General features: G+C 48.7%; 1 protein-coding gene across 1 annotated transcript in view; it reads left to right on the forward strand.

Annotated features, from left to right (window-relative positions):
* MTMR7 (myotubularin related protein 7) overlaps nucleotides 1-12,266 on the forward strand; it is a 99,210-nt gene that overhangs the window by 606 nt on the left and 86,338 nt on the right. The gene's annotated exons all lie outside the window — the stretch shown is intronic.

The following is a 12,266-nucleotide window of genomic DNA, read 5'->3' on the forward strand; positions in this document are numbered from 1 at the left end:
GCTCTCCGGGAGGAGGGGGCTGCCCGGGAGGAGGGGTCTCCCCGGGAGGAGGGGTCTCCCCGCGAGGAGGGGCTTGCCCGGGGAGGGGGGCTGCCCGGAGAGGGGGCTGCCCGGGAGGAAGGGTTCCCCGGGAGAAAGGAGGGGCCTGCTGGGCGCCCCCCCCCCGCGCCGCCCCCGGCTCGGTGTGCTGCCTCGGGCCTGGTGTGGGCCGCGGGGCACAGCTTTTGTCCTTGGGGATGCGCAGCGGGCGTGCGGTGGCAGCAGGTGTGCGGTGGCCGCGGGCGTGCTGGGCGTGCGGTGGCGGGGCGGCCCAGGGGCCTGCCTGGTGCTGGCAGACGCTCCCTCTCGGGCTGGCCCTGGGCTGTCCCCTGTTGTCTGTCGGCTGCTCTGAGCAGTTGGAGCGCTGGAAGCCCTGGCACCCAGAGGCCTAAGCTCGGCCTTCCCCTCCCGCCGTGGGCGGTGGGCGCAGAGCTGACCACCGCCTCCCTTTAGACCAAGTGCTCCCTCTTGCCTTTCCTTTTGTTCCCTGGGGAGAAGGACGCAGCTTGTTTGTTTGCATCCACACCGGTCTGTGCCCCCAGGAACGGCGGCCGTGCTCCCACCCGGAGGCGCTGGGCGCAGCCAGCCCTTCCACTCCCGCTGGCGCTGGGGAGGCAGCGGGGGACGGGAAAGGTGGGTCACGCTCTGGGTGCTCAACCCCTGAGCGGGTGAAAGGACGCTTTCCAAGCTCCCGGGACTCCTGACAGCTAGCCCGTGCTCCTTGCCTTTCCAGGGTGCTCTCGGTGCCCTCTGGCCCCTGGCAGCTGCCACCAGGAACCCCTCTCCTTCCGCAGGGGCAACGGCCTTGCCTGATGTCCAGCAGGAAGAATCCCCCCTAAATTCTGGAACGGTTCCCAGGCATCTCTGTAAAAGCAGCTCTTAAAGGAGCTCATGGAAGAACGCATTATTTGCTTTGCTAGGGAAAGTCAGTTCCAGCAGTAAATTTAAATTGTGCTGGAATTAAATTGTTGCTTCACCATCGGGAAAGTGTAAACTGAGAGCAGAGTGCCATAAACCACAAGACAGGTGGCTGGAAGCTTTCCGGGTTTAAGTGGTACTAAATAATTTATTCCAGAAGGGCGGATTTAACTCACGGACTCCGTCTGCCCTTGCCAAGGGCGTCCTTTCTCTTTCATGAAGGAGGGGACCCTGTGTAAAGATGTCATCCGCCCAACAGTGAGGGCGGCATGGCGTGGCACTGTGTGCCCTTTTCTTACAGAACTTGGCTTTTGGGAGGAAAGGTCTTTTCTAGTCTTGATTCAGACTTGTCCCGTGCAAAGTCACGTGTGCAGAGCTGAGCAGCGAGGGAGCGCCTCGCGTCCCCTTCACATGGGCCTTCCCAGATGCCCTCTGTGCCCTGCAGGGCGTTAAGTGGGCAGTTCCCTTCCCTTCAGCCTGGCATGGGGCAGGAGTGGGGCCCTCGGACCAGGGCTCACCTCGCTCCACACGTGCTTGAGAACTTTCCCGTGCCAGCCTGTCTTGTGCCGGGAGCACCAAGATGGGTATAAAAATCGGTCCTCAAGGAATGCTCGGGCTGGAAGGGAAGACGGGAGTGAGTTAGTCCTTGTCCTATAGTGATGGAAGGTGACGGGTGGGGGGCGTGGGGGGAGCTGGGCTGTGCCCCCAGGTGAGGGAGCCTCTCGCAAGAGCCAGTCCTGACAGGAGGCCTGGAGGCCAGAGGTGTGGGGAGAGCTGCCACCCGGTTGTGTAAACATGATATTCCGTAATAAAAATTACAACTTCACGGGAGCTTAAAGCAAGTGCACTGATAAGGACAGAAATGATCCTTTGAGGTTAAACAACATCCTCCTTTTATTTTTCATTTTTATGTATAAATTGATCCTCACGATACAACCGAAAAAGAGAACCAAGATTATTTACACGCCACTTGCGTAAAATACGTAAATGCGATGGTCGTGCTCACCTGGATTGCTTACTGCCGTGACACCCGGTGGGGACTGAGCAGGGAGGTGGCCTTGGATTTCAGGCACTGGGCTCGAGCAGTGTTTACCTTGTGGGTCTCGGGGTTTTATTTTGAGAGGAAGAGAAGTGTTTGCATGTAGTACGGTGAAAACTCATTCATTCACTCTTTATAAAGGGTGCACCCTCTGCCACAGCCTCCCTGTTCTGCTCTCATCTCCCGAGTGCAGTTTAAGGGGACAGATGCACATGAATAACCTGCAGCGCCTTGCACGTGTTTCGTGTGTGCGTGTGTGCGTATGTGTGTTTAACCAAAGCCTTCAAAAGAACATAACACTAAGCAGGGTGCTTCTCTCCCAGAATGGTTCCTCTGTAGGAAAAAAAGATGCTCCACGACCAGGGTCAAGGTGAGGGCACCATACGTCGCCTGGGCTCACTGTGGTGAACTTTGGTTCCTCCTCGTTGTCTGGCTTCCTTTACCGTTTTGATGCTTGGCTGGTATGGAATTGTTCTGTTGGAAGCTTAGGGATAATTCCGGTTCAAGTGCTCCTTATTTATATGGAAAAGGGCCCTAGAAAGAGCTTGAAGTGTTTGTAGGATTTGGCCTGGCCCTGGACTGACGAGAAGGCTAGGTGACGTCGAACTCTTATGCTTTGGTCTTTCCCACATGTGCAAATTTGTGTTCTAGAGTAGAGTATGTGCTGACCTGGAGAGCGTCTGCTTGCTTTTCCTTTCCACCCTGAGACATTGGTCCCAGCCATCGTCCAATAGCCTCTTCGTTTCTTCTTCGCTGCCGTTCCCACAGAGAAGCCTGGGCTATGCCTTTACGACACGAATCCATCAGGCTGCTTCTGGCCACAGTCCTCGGGTGGCTTCCTTTTGTTTCTAGGATGGAAGGCGGCGCGAGCCCTGGGTGCACTGGCCCCTGCCCCTGCCCCTGCACTGCCTGCTCGTTGTTCCCACCTGCCTCCACGGTTCTCAGAGGTGCCAGGTCTTCTGCCTCAGCACTTCTCCTCTCGACCCTCACTCTTCACCCTGCTAAGTCGCTCGTCTTTCTAGTTTCTAGGAAACGCCATTCCCTCGGCGAGGCTGCCGCGACTCCCCCGTCTAAATCAGCTCGGCTATCCTGTTGCATTCTGTCCTGGAACCCTGTATGTCCCCTTCTGCTCCCCGTGACACGTTTTCTATTTCTATTCTTATTTATTATTTTTTCTAAATCCTTAGTTGAATGTCAAGCTCCCTTGCTAGACTGGAAGCCCCATGGGGGAAGGGAACCCATCTTGTTCGCCGAGTGTTCCCAGAACCCAGTAAGCACGCAGCGGATAAATTGATGATGGAGTGGCTGAAGGAATGAAGAGCTCTTGTTTTCAGCACTTCTGTTTTTAGAATTTGCTTTACTAATCCAGTACATGTGGGTGCCATGTACCCACAGCTGGGCACAGAATGGTGACCGTTTTAATGGTATTAATGCTATGTACTTGTGGATGTCACTGTATCATATATATGTATATATATAGAGAGAGGTTTTATATTCTTATGGACATAGAATTAATATAATGTAAAATTCACCATTTTAACCACTTTAAAGTGTAGAGTTGGGTGGTTTTCGGTCCAGTCGCCATGTGGTACCGCAGTCCTCACTCTAATTCTAGGACACTGGCGCAAACACGAAAGAAGCTTGCACCCCTGAGCAGTCTTTCTCTGTTTACCTCTCTCTCCAGTGCCTAGCAACTTCCAGTCTCCTTTTTGTCTCTAGGGATTTTCCTGTTCTGGACGTTTATCCTAAGTGGGATCATACAGTCTGTGCGCTTTGTGTCTGGTTTCTCTCTCAGCAGCAGGTTTTCAAGGTCGTCCAAAGTGTAGTAAGTGGCAGCACTTCATTCCTTTTTAGGGCTGAATCATACTCCATCTGTGGATCTACCTTATTTTGTCTGTTCAACTGAGGCACATTTGAGTCGTTTCTACCTCTTGGCTATTTTGAATAATTCTGCTGCGAGTATTTGAGTAAAGCCTTTTGTGTGAACATGTTTTTGTTTTTCTTGGGCATATAGCTAGGAGTAGAATTGTGAGGTCATATGGCAATTTGTTTAACTTTTTTGAGGAACTTCTGATTATATTTTGTATACTAGGGGAAGCGGACTTGGCCCAATGAATAGGGCATCCGCCTACTACATGGGAGGTCCACAGTTCAAACCTCAGTTCTCCTTGACCCGTGTGGAGCTGGCCCATATGCAGTGCTGATGTGCGCAAGGAGTGCCCTGCCATTCAGGGGTGTCCCCCGCATAGGGGAGCCCCAATCGTAAGAAGTGCGCCCCATAAGGAGAGCTGCCCAGCGCGAAAGAAAGTGCAGCCTACCCAGGAATGGCGCCGCACACAGAGAGCTGACACAACAAAAAAAATGAAACACAGATTCCCAGTGCTGCTGATAAGGATAGAAATGGACACAGAAGAACACACAGCAAATGGACACAGAGAGCAGACAACTGGGGTAACTGGGGGGAAGGGAAGAGAAATAAATAAATCTTTAAATAACTAAATAAAAAATATATTTTGTATATTAGCAACCAAATCCTACTTCATATACCTCCAGCAAACTGGACTGATTTATGTTATAGAATATGCAGTTTGGAAATCATTACTTAAATGGTGTGAATAGATAGGTTTGTATCAAAAGGGAATATAGATTTTTATTATTATACATTTAAACACCTTCTTAGAAAAATAGCCAAGGATCATAAAACTCTATAGTACTCCAAATTCACTTCTAATTTGTGCAAATATGGTCTTTTTGCATATTAAGCAGTGTCCTTGTTCTCTTTAATTGTACCTTGTGCCCAGGGTTATTTTATATTCAAAAGCTCCTACTTGCTATTTTGGATTATTTCGTATTATCCCCCTGACTCTAGTTTGCTGAACCTGCCCCCTCTATTAGGTATTTGGGTTCCTGAGAAAATCGCTGGAACGGTTTTCTTGTTGTGCAGTCCCAGAGTAGACGAGTCAAAGGAGAAACGTCTCGTACGGGGTCTCCTGTGCCATTGGAGTTTGAACTCTTCTCGTTTGGCCCCGGGTTGAGAGCAGTGCTTTGTAATCCCAAGAGCGGACGTAAGGGTTGGAAGCTGCAGAGAAGATCTTTAGTTCTCTGAAGAGGAGTTCCTTTTTTTTTTTTTTTTTTAAATATTTATTTATTCGTTTTATTTCTCTCCTCTTCCGCCCACCCCACCCCCAGTTGTCTATTTGCTGCATCTTCTTCGTCCGCTTCTGTTGTCAGCAGCACGGGAATCTGTGTTTCCTTTTGCTGTCATCTTGCTGTGTCAGCTCTCCATGTGGGCGGCGCCATTCCTGGGCAGGCTGCACTTTCTTTCGCGCTGGGCGGCTCTCCTTACGGGGTGCACTCCTTGCGCGTGGGGCTCCCCTACGTGGGGGACACCCCTGCATGGCAGGGCACTCCTTGCGCGCATCAGCACTGCGCATGGGCCAGCTCCACACGGGTCAAGGAGGCCCGGGGTTTGAACCACGGACCTCCCATGTGGTAGGCGGACGCCCTAACCACTGGGCCAAGTCCGCCGCCTGAAGAGGAGTCCTTTCTCACAGCTCAGCTGTTTGGAAATCAAATGTGTTTGTCTCTTGAAGGAGTCGAGGCTTCTGCCCGGTCAGGAGGCCTGGGGCGTCTCAGGCACCTGAGGAGAGAGCGAGCAGGTTCGGCCTCAGGCTCCCCTGAACCCCGGCAGGAGGCCTGAGTCGCCCTGGAGGCAGAGGGCTCGCTGTCCGTCCTGCGCGCCACACGCAGTGCGTCCCTCCAGCCGTGCGGGCGTCCTTACGTTTAGTCAACATCTCCCTGAGGCGCTCCTGTTCGGCCTGGCCCTGTCCTCTGGAGGATGGCCCGAGACCCCAGTCCTCCTCCTAGGAAATACCCCGCAAGCACGGTACCTGCCGCCCTCTCCCTTCCCACCTGCGTGCTGAGCGTGACGCCTCGCGCCCTGGCAGCCCGTCAGTGGTTGCTGGTTTTGAGTCCCTTTCGCGCCCTGGCCACTTCGCTCATTGAGTGACCGGTCACTTTACTCACTGAGCGGCCGGTACTTAGCCAGGACCTGAGGTGTGGTTGAGTTGGGAGAGATGGAGCGCCGTAACCACCCTGTGTTTGTGTCCAGCGTGGAGCCGCTTGCCGGGGCCTCAGGGTGGGCTTCCTGGGGCCAGAACCCGTGAGGGGTTCTATGAAATCGTGTCCCGCATCTTCTCCTGGGAGGACGCATCGCACACTTGTCTCCGCTGGCTCTTATCTCCTTGGCCTTAGTCTCGTCTTCTCTTTCTGGGTTCTGACACACATCTATTTACTACTCCTCTTCATGGGGTGCTGTTGGCTTTTTAATTAGCCATCTGTTACCACCACGATCGCATCCCAGAAGGAAGCAGGATTGGGCTGCTGAGACCTCTTAGTGCTTCAGCCGCTGGCTCCATCTCTCAGGATCCTGATCTGATAGCAGATTTACTAGCTCTCCGTTTGGTGCCAGCTACTATTTGATAAGTGCACTGTTTATCACCTCTCCAAATAGCTCATCCAAGAAAGCAACAACGTAGTCTTAAGTGACCAGCAAGTTTTGCGGTGTCCCTGCAGAGTGCGCGTTTCTCTTTTGGGTTCCTACAGAGTTCTGCTGAAGGGCCCATTTTAGAATTGTGCCTGGCATTCATATCAAGCTCACCAATTTGTAATTTACAAAATTCCATACCCCTCGTTTGAAAACTGTGATCTCATTTGCAAGGTCTGTGATGGAGAGACCAAGTGAGTCATGAGAAGGTTGCCCATCATTACACCATCAGCACTTAGTGTTATCTCTTATCTTCATTCAAAAATATTTTCAAAGTCATGAAGGTAATACGGAATTAGAGAAATTAGCTGCTTTTACAATTTGCATATATTTCCTTCTGGCACTTTTGTCTTTGGATGAATATGCAAAGATTTTGTTTGTTCAGAATTTATGATCACCCGGGTCAGTTTTGTAGGATGCTTCTTTTTACTTACCATAATGTGCTCTTCAAGAACATACTTTTAGATGACTTTTGTGGTCTTTATCCTGTGGAAGTGTCATTATCACATTAGGCATTTCCCCAGTTTATTTGTTACAAATTACTCATTAAGGATGGAGTCCTAGATGGAATTGCTATGTCAAAGAAGATGGATATTTTTATCATTGGCCTATGTTACCAAATGGCTGTCCAAAAAGGCTGTATCAGTTTGTATTTTCAGAAAACAGAGTCTAGAGTGCGTTTGCCAGTTTAAGGGGTGGAGCAGCACTTCATTCTTTCATTGCATTTTTTATGGTGGTTGGTTCCTAGTGAGGTTGAAAAAGTTTTAAAAAATATGTTTACTTTGTTCCTCTTTTGAATTATCTACTTATATCTCTTTTCATTTTAATAATTGGTGATTTTAGTGTATGCGCATATGTATTTAATAGTGCCTTTATGGAGATATAATTCACATACAGTAAAATTCAGCCCCTTAAAAATAAATCGTTCGCATCTCTTTGTAGATCCACAGTTTTGCCACCATCACTACCATCGAATTCCCAGAACATTTTCATCACTCCAGAAAGAAACCCCATGCCCAGAGCAGTCCCTGCTCTCCTTCCCCTGACCCCCAGTTCTGAGCAACCGCTGATCCACTTTGTCTTTATGGACTTACCCGCTTGGCACCTTTCATTTAATGGCGTCACACGTATGTGGTCTTTTATGGCTGAGCATGTATAAGCCTTTTTATTGCTGAACAATATCGCATTCTATGGCTAGACCACATTTTAAAAGTCTGTTTGTCAGTGTGCATTGTTTCCTATTTTGGGCTGTTGTAACACTGCTGTGACCATTTGGGTGCAGGTTTCTCTTGGGTGTAGTCCAGTAGCAGTGGAACTGCTGGGTCGTGGGTCACTCTATGTGGAACGTTTGAGGAACTGCTACATTGTTCTCCAATGCTTGGGGTTCCAATTTCTCCACATCCTCACCAGCACTTGTTTTCTGTCTTTCTTATTTTAGCCATGTTAGCGGGTATGAAGTGTTATCTCATGGTGGCTTTGATTTGCATTTCCCTAATAACGTTGCTGAGCATCTTTTAATGTGCTTAATGGCCATTCGTATTTCTTTGGAGAAGAGTCTTTTCAAATCATTTGCTCACTTTTTATTGCGTCATTGGCCTTTTTATTACTGAGTTGCAAGAGCCCTTTATGTGTTCTGGGTACAAGTCCCTTATCAGGTGTTTGACTGACAGATGTTTTCTCCTGTTCTGTGGGTCCTCTTCAGTTTCTGGATGGTGTCTTTCGAAGCACCAACATTTTAAATTTTGATGCAGTTCAATTTATTTTTCCCTTTGGTTACTTGTGGTTTAGGCATCATGTCTAAGAAGCCATTGTTTAACCCAAGATCAAGAAGTACCTGTGTTTTCTTTGAAGAGATTTTAATAGTTTTTAGCTCTTATATTTAGGCATTTGACCATTTTGAGTTAATTTTGTGTATGGTGTGAGGTAGGGGTCCAAATTCATTCTTTTGCATGTGGGTATTCAGTTGTCCCAGCACCAGTTATTGAAAGGACCGTTCTTTTCCCCTGAATGATCTTGGTACCTTTGTCTAAAATTAATTTACTGCGGGCGCATGGATTTATTTCCAGACTCTCAGTTCTATTCCATTGATCTCTGTTTTATCCTTATGCTAGTAGCAGACAGTGTTAATTATCCTAGATCAGTATGGGATCTAGAATGAGTCACGTGAGCTCTTCGTTTCCTCATCTATCACTCATTAGGAGAACTAAATGAGAGAATCCAGTTAAAGCATTGAATGCAATGGCATTTTGTACATTTTAGCACTTTTCCCATCATCATTGCCAAACAAAGCGACCACAGCTTTCTATGCTGAAAGAATTTCTAGGAAATTTGAGAATAAAAAGAACTTTCTTAATCCAAACATTTTATTTGGCCTTCACCTTCACCAGCTCCGCTGTCCCACACAATCCGTTTCACTGCTTTTTCTCTGAAGGCAGTCCACCAAGAGTGCATTCTTGTAATCCATTCCTTATTCACTCCCACCCACACTTGAGAGCTTCGTTTTCTTAATAAAAACATTGATCTCAGCAAACACATAGGTTTTGAGAAAGGCATCAAGGTTTAGACAGAAAGTGTCCCAGTGGCTTGTGTCCCCACAGTCCATGCCTCAGCAGTGTCGTCCTGGATTCCTGAGAGAGTCTTTTTTGAAGAGGAAGTGCAGAGAAGAAACGGGGCAACGCTTTTTGACTGTTGAGTTGAAGAAAACGACATGGTAGTGTTTGTGTGGCATTTGCAGCTCATAAAGAATGCAGTTGAGGCATGAGACACCTAGAAATTCTGAAAGCTCGTGACGAGTGAGAAAGACATGAAACTGCAGCATCCTATGTGTGTCCACTTGGACACTATTTTTTTATTAATAAATTCCAGTACTTCCCAATCGATCTCACTTTGTTATCACTGTTGTCGGATCCCTGCACTCAGGCAGTGTCTGATAGGCAAGTTTTCACAGAGCTGATGCACATGCATTTTCTCATCCTTAGCAAAAGCTTATATTACTGGTTTTTCCATTCCGAACAGGACAAGCTGTAAAGTATGCACGAAAGGATTCTGTGACTTTGTCAGGGCGATGGCTCAGTTTTGTATTCTTACTTTGTGCTCAGAGGGAGTCCAAGAAGCTCATTTTGTACCATATTTCTTCAGCCAGGATCAGTCCAAGCTGTTTTTTTTCCAAATGCCCTTTCCCCTGGTGGACAGCTAGTTGAAGCCTTGGGGAGTAAAAGTACTTCCCAAGACATAAATCCCCCCTTCCTCCCACAGCCGATTAAAATAGCTTAAAAATAACTCCTACTTCGTGTCATGGCAGCCTATGACAACTTCATAAAAATTGTCCGTGTACTTTTCTCCTCGTTTTCATTTATTAAAACAACATTGCTTATCACAGATTCCCAGAGAAATAAATTTATTGCCACGCTGTGCAGAAAGGTAGGCGTTTCATTCCATAGTGCATGTAGCAAAGCACGAGTGTTTTGGATGCTCCAAGTGCAGTTGAGTGCACACTGAGGCTGGCGAGGGGGGAGGCCCCAAACACCACTCTGCCCGTTGGAGTAGCGGTGGCTCAAGAAAGAGATTCGGCCTCCTTGACCTGAGTGGATAGCTTCAGAGACACCCTGCATGCGTTTCTCATGCCCTTGTTCACCAGCAGCTATTCTTGAGTGCTTCCTGCAGTCCACATACTGTTCTAGGTACCAGGTGTCCAGTGGTGAACAAGTTTCCTGGACCTTATGCTCTAGTAAGGAAAGAAACACGCTGCAATTCATTTTTTTTTTTAAGCATTTTTTGTTGTAGTTTTTTGGAGATACAGAGATCACCAAAAAGGTTACATTAAAAAATATAAGAGGTACCCACATACCCCAGACCCCAGCCCCCACTCCTCCCACGTCAACCACCTCTTTCATCACTGTGGCACATTCACTGCATTTGGTGAATACATTTTGGAGCACTGCTGCCCCACATGGATAATAGTTTACATTGTAGTTCATACTCTCCCCCGGTCCATTCAGTGGGTTATGGCAGGACATACAGTGTCCTGCATCTGTCCCTGCAGTACTACCCAGGACAACTCCAAGTCCTGAAAATGCCCCCACGTCACACCTCTTCTTCCTTCTCCCTGCCCTCAGCAATTCCCGTGCCCACTTTCTCCTCATCAGTGTGCTCAATTCTTTAAAATACACTAAAGGTTTATTCACCGTCAGCCGAGGCCTTTGGTTCTCTATGGAGTACCCGCTCTCTTCATTAGAGCGGACATCTCTCCATACCCTGCTGCTCGCCCTCTTCAGCTCCTCGTGCCACCCTCTGGCACACGCTCCCTTGCACACGCTGTATTCATCCGCATACACAGGCCCGCTTCGCTTCATCTTTTTACTGCTGCTTTCCCTCCCCATCTCTCCCCAAAAGCACAGAAGCACCAGAGAAGCAGTGACCCTGTCTTGTCCACTGCACCATCCCAGCACCCAGGAAAGTGCCGGGCCCGGGGTGGAGGTGGCACGAGTGCTGGGCGAGGGAAGGACAAGGAAATGCGCTGAGACCTCTCAGCATTACCTTTCTTCCTGGTCTCCAACGTTCTCTCTGTCTTAGCTACGTCCCCAGTTTGTCCTTCTGCCGAGGAGGTTGTTTTGCTCTTTGTTTCCTCTACTTCAACGTCTTCCACAATCGGATAGTTTTCACCTTCTTGGCTGAAAATTCAAATTCAGGAATGAAGTGGTCCTGCCAGATACCCCTCTTTTCTACACATGAGCACCCATATATTTTGTTTGTATCATATTATTTTGGATTTTTTTCTCTAGACAAGTATTTTCTCTTTTCTACACATGAGTACCCACATATTTTGTTTGTATCATATTATTTTGGATTTTTTTTCTCTAGACAAGTATTTTAGCACATGCATTTGCTAGTCTTAGGATACAAAGATGAAAAAAACATGGTGCCTGCCCTAAAGGACCCTGCGTCCGGGGCCACTGCTGTGCTCTGAAGTTGCGACTCATTTCAGGGTGTCTGTCAGCCAAGGGCTGTGCCTCCTGTTTCGCTCTCATGTCAGTGTCTGCCTGCGTTATTAGAAATAAAATACCTGGTGCTTCCTAGAGCATATACATCCTAGGGAGAGTAACAGTGGTAAATGCAAGAAGGCAGCATGGGGTACATGGGAAATTAATAGTAATGGGAAGTGTCTCAGCAACTCAGAGGCGAGAGAAAGATCCCCCTGGACTGGGAAGTATCTCAGCAACTCAGAGGCAAGAGAAAGATCCCCCTGGACTGGGAAGTGTCTCGGCAACTCGGAGGTGAGAGAAAGATCCCCCTGGACTGGAAAGTGTCTCAGCAACTCGGAGGCAAGAGAAATATCCCCACGGACTAGGAAGTGTCTCAGTAACTCAGAGGTGAGAGAAAGATCCCCCCAGACTGGGAAGTGTCTCAGTAACTTGGAGGTGGGAGAAAGATCCCCCTGGACTGGGGTGGTTCACGAAGGCCTTGTTTGAGGTGTGGTCCTTGGGTGCTAGGTTGGAGGGTCATGCTGTGCTGGGCGAACTGCATCCTCACTGGTCTGGGCCACCTCAGAATCCACTGTAAAGAGAGCGGTGATGCAGCCTTATGGATTGGACCCCAGAAGAGGCCTCCACCACTTTATGTCGACAAGGCACTCCAGAATGGCAGCGAGGAGCTCTCGAGGGCCATCCTGGAAGAGGAGGAAGGAAGTGCGGTGCCCCTCACAGACTCTGTCCTGGGGGGCTTTGG

This window comes from Dasypus novemcinctus, chromosome 29 (assembly GCF_030445035.2).
Source record: "Dasypus novemcinctus isolate mDasNov1 chromosome 29, mDasNov1.1.hap2, whole genome shotgun sequence".
NCBI lineage: Eukaryota > Metazoa > Chordata > Mammalia > Cingulata > Dasypodidae > Dasypus > Dasypus novemcinctus.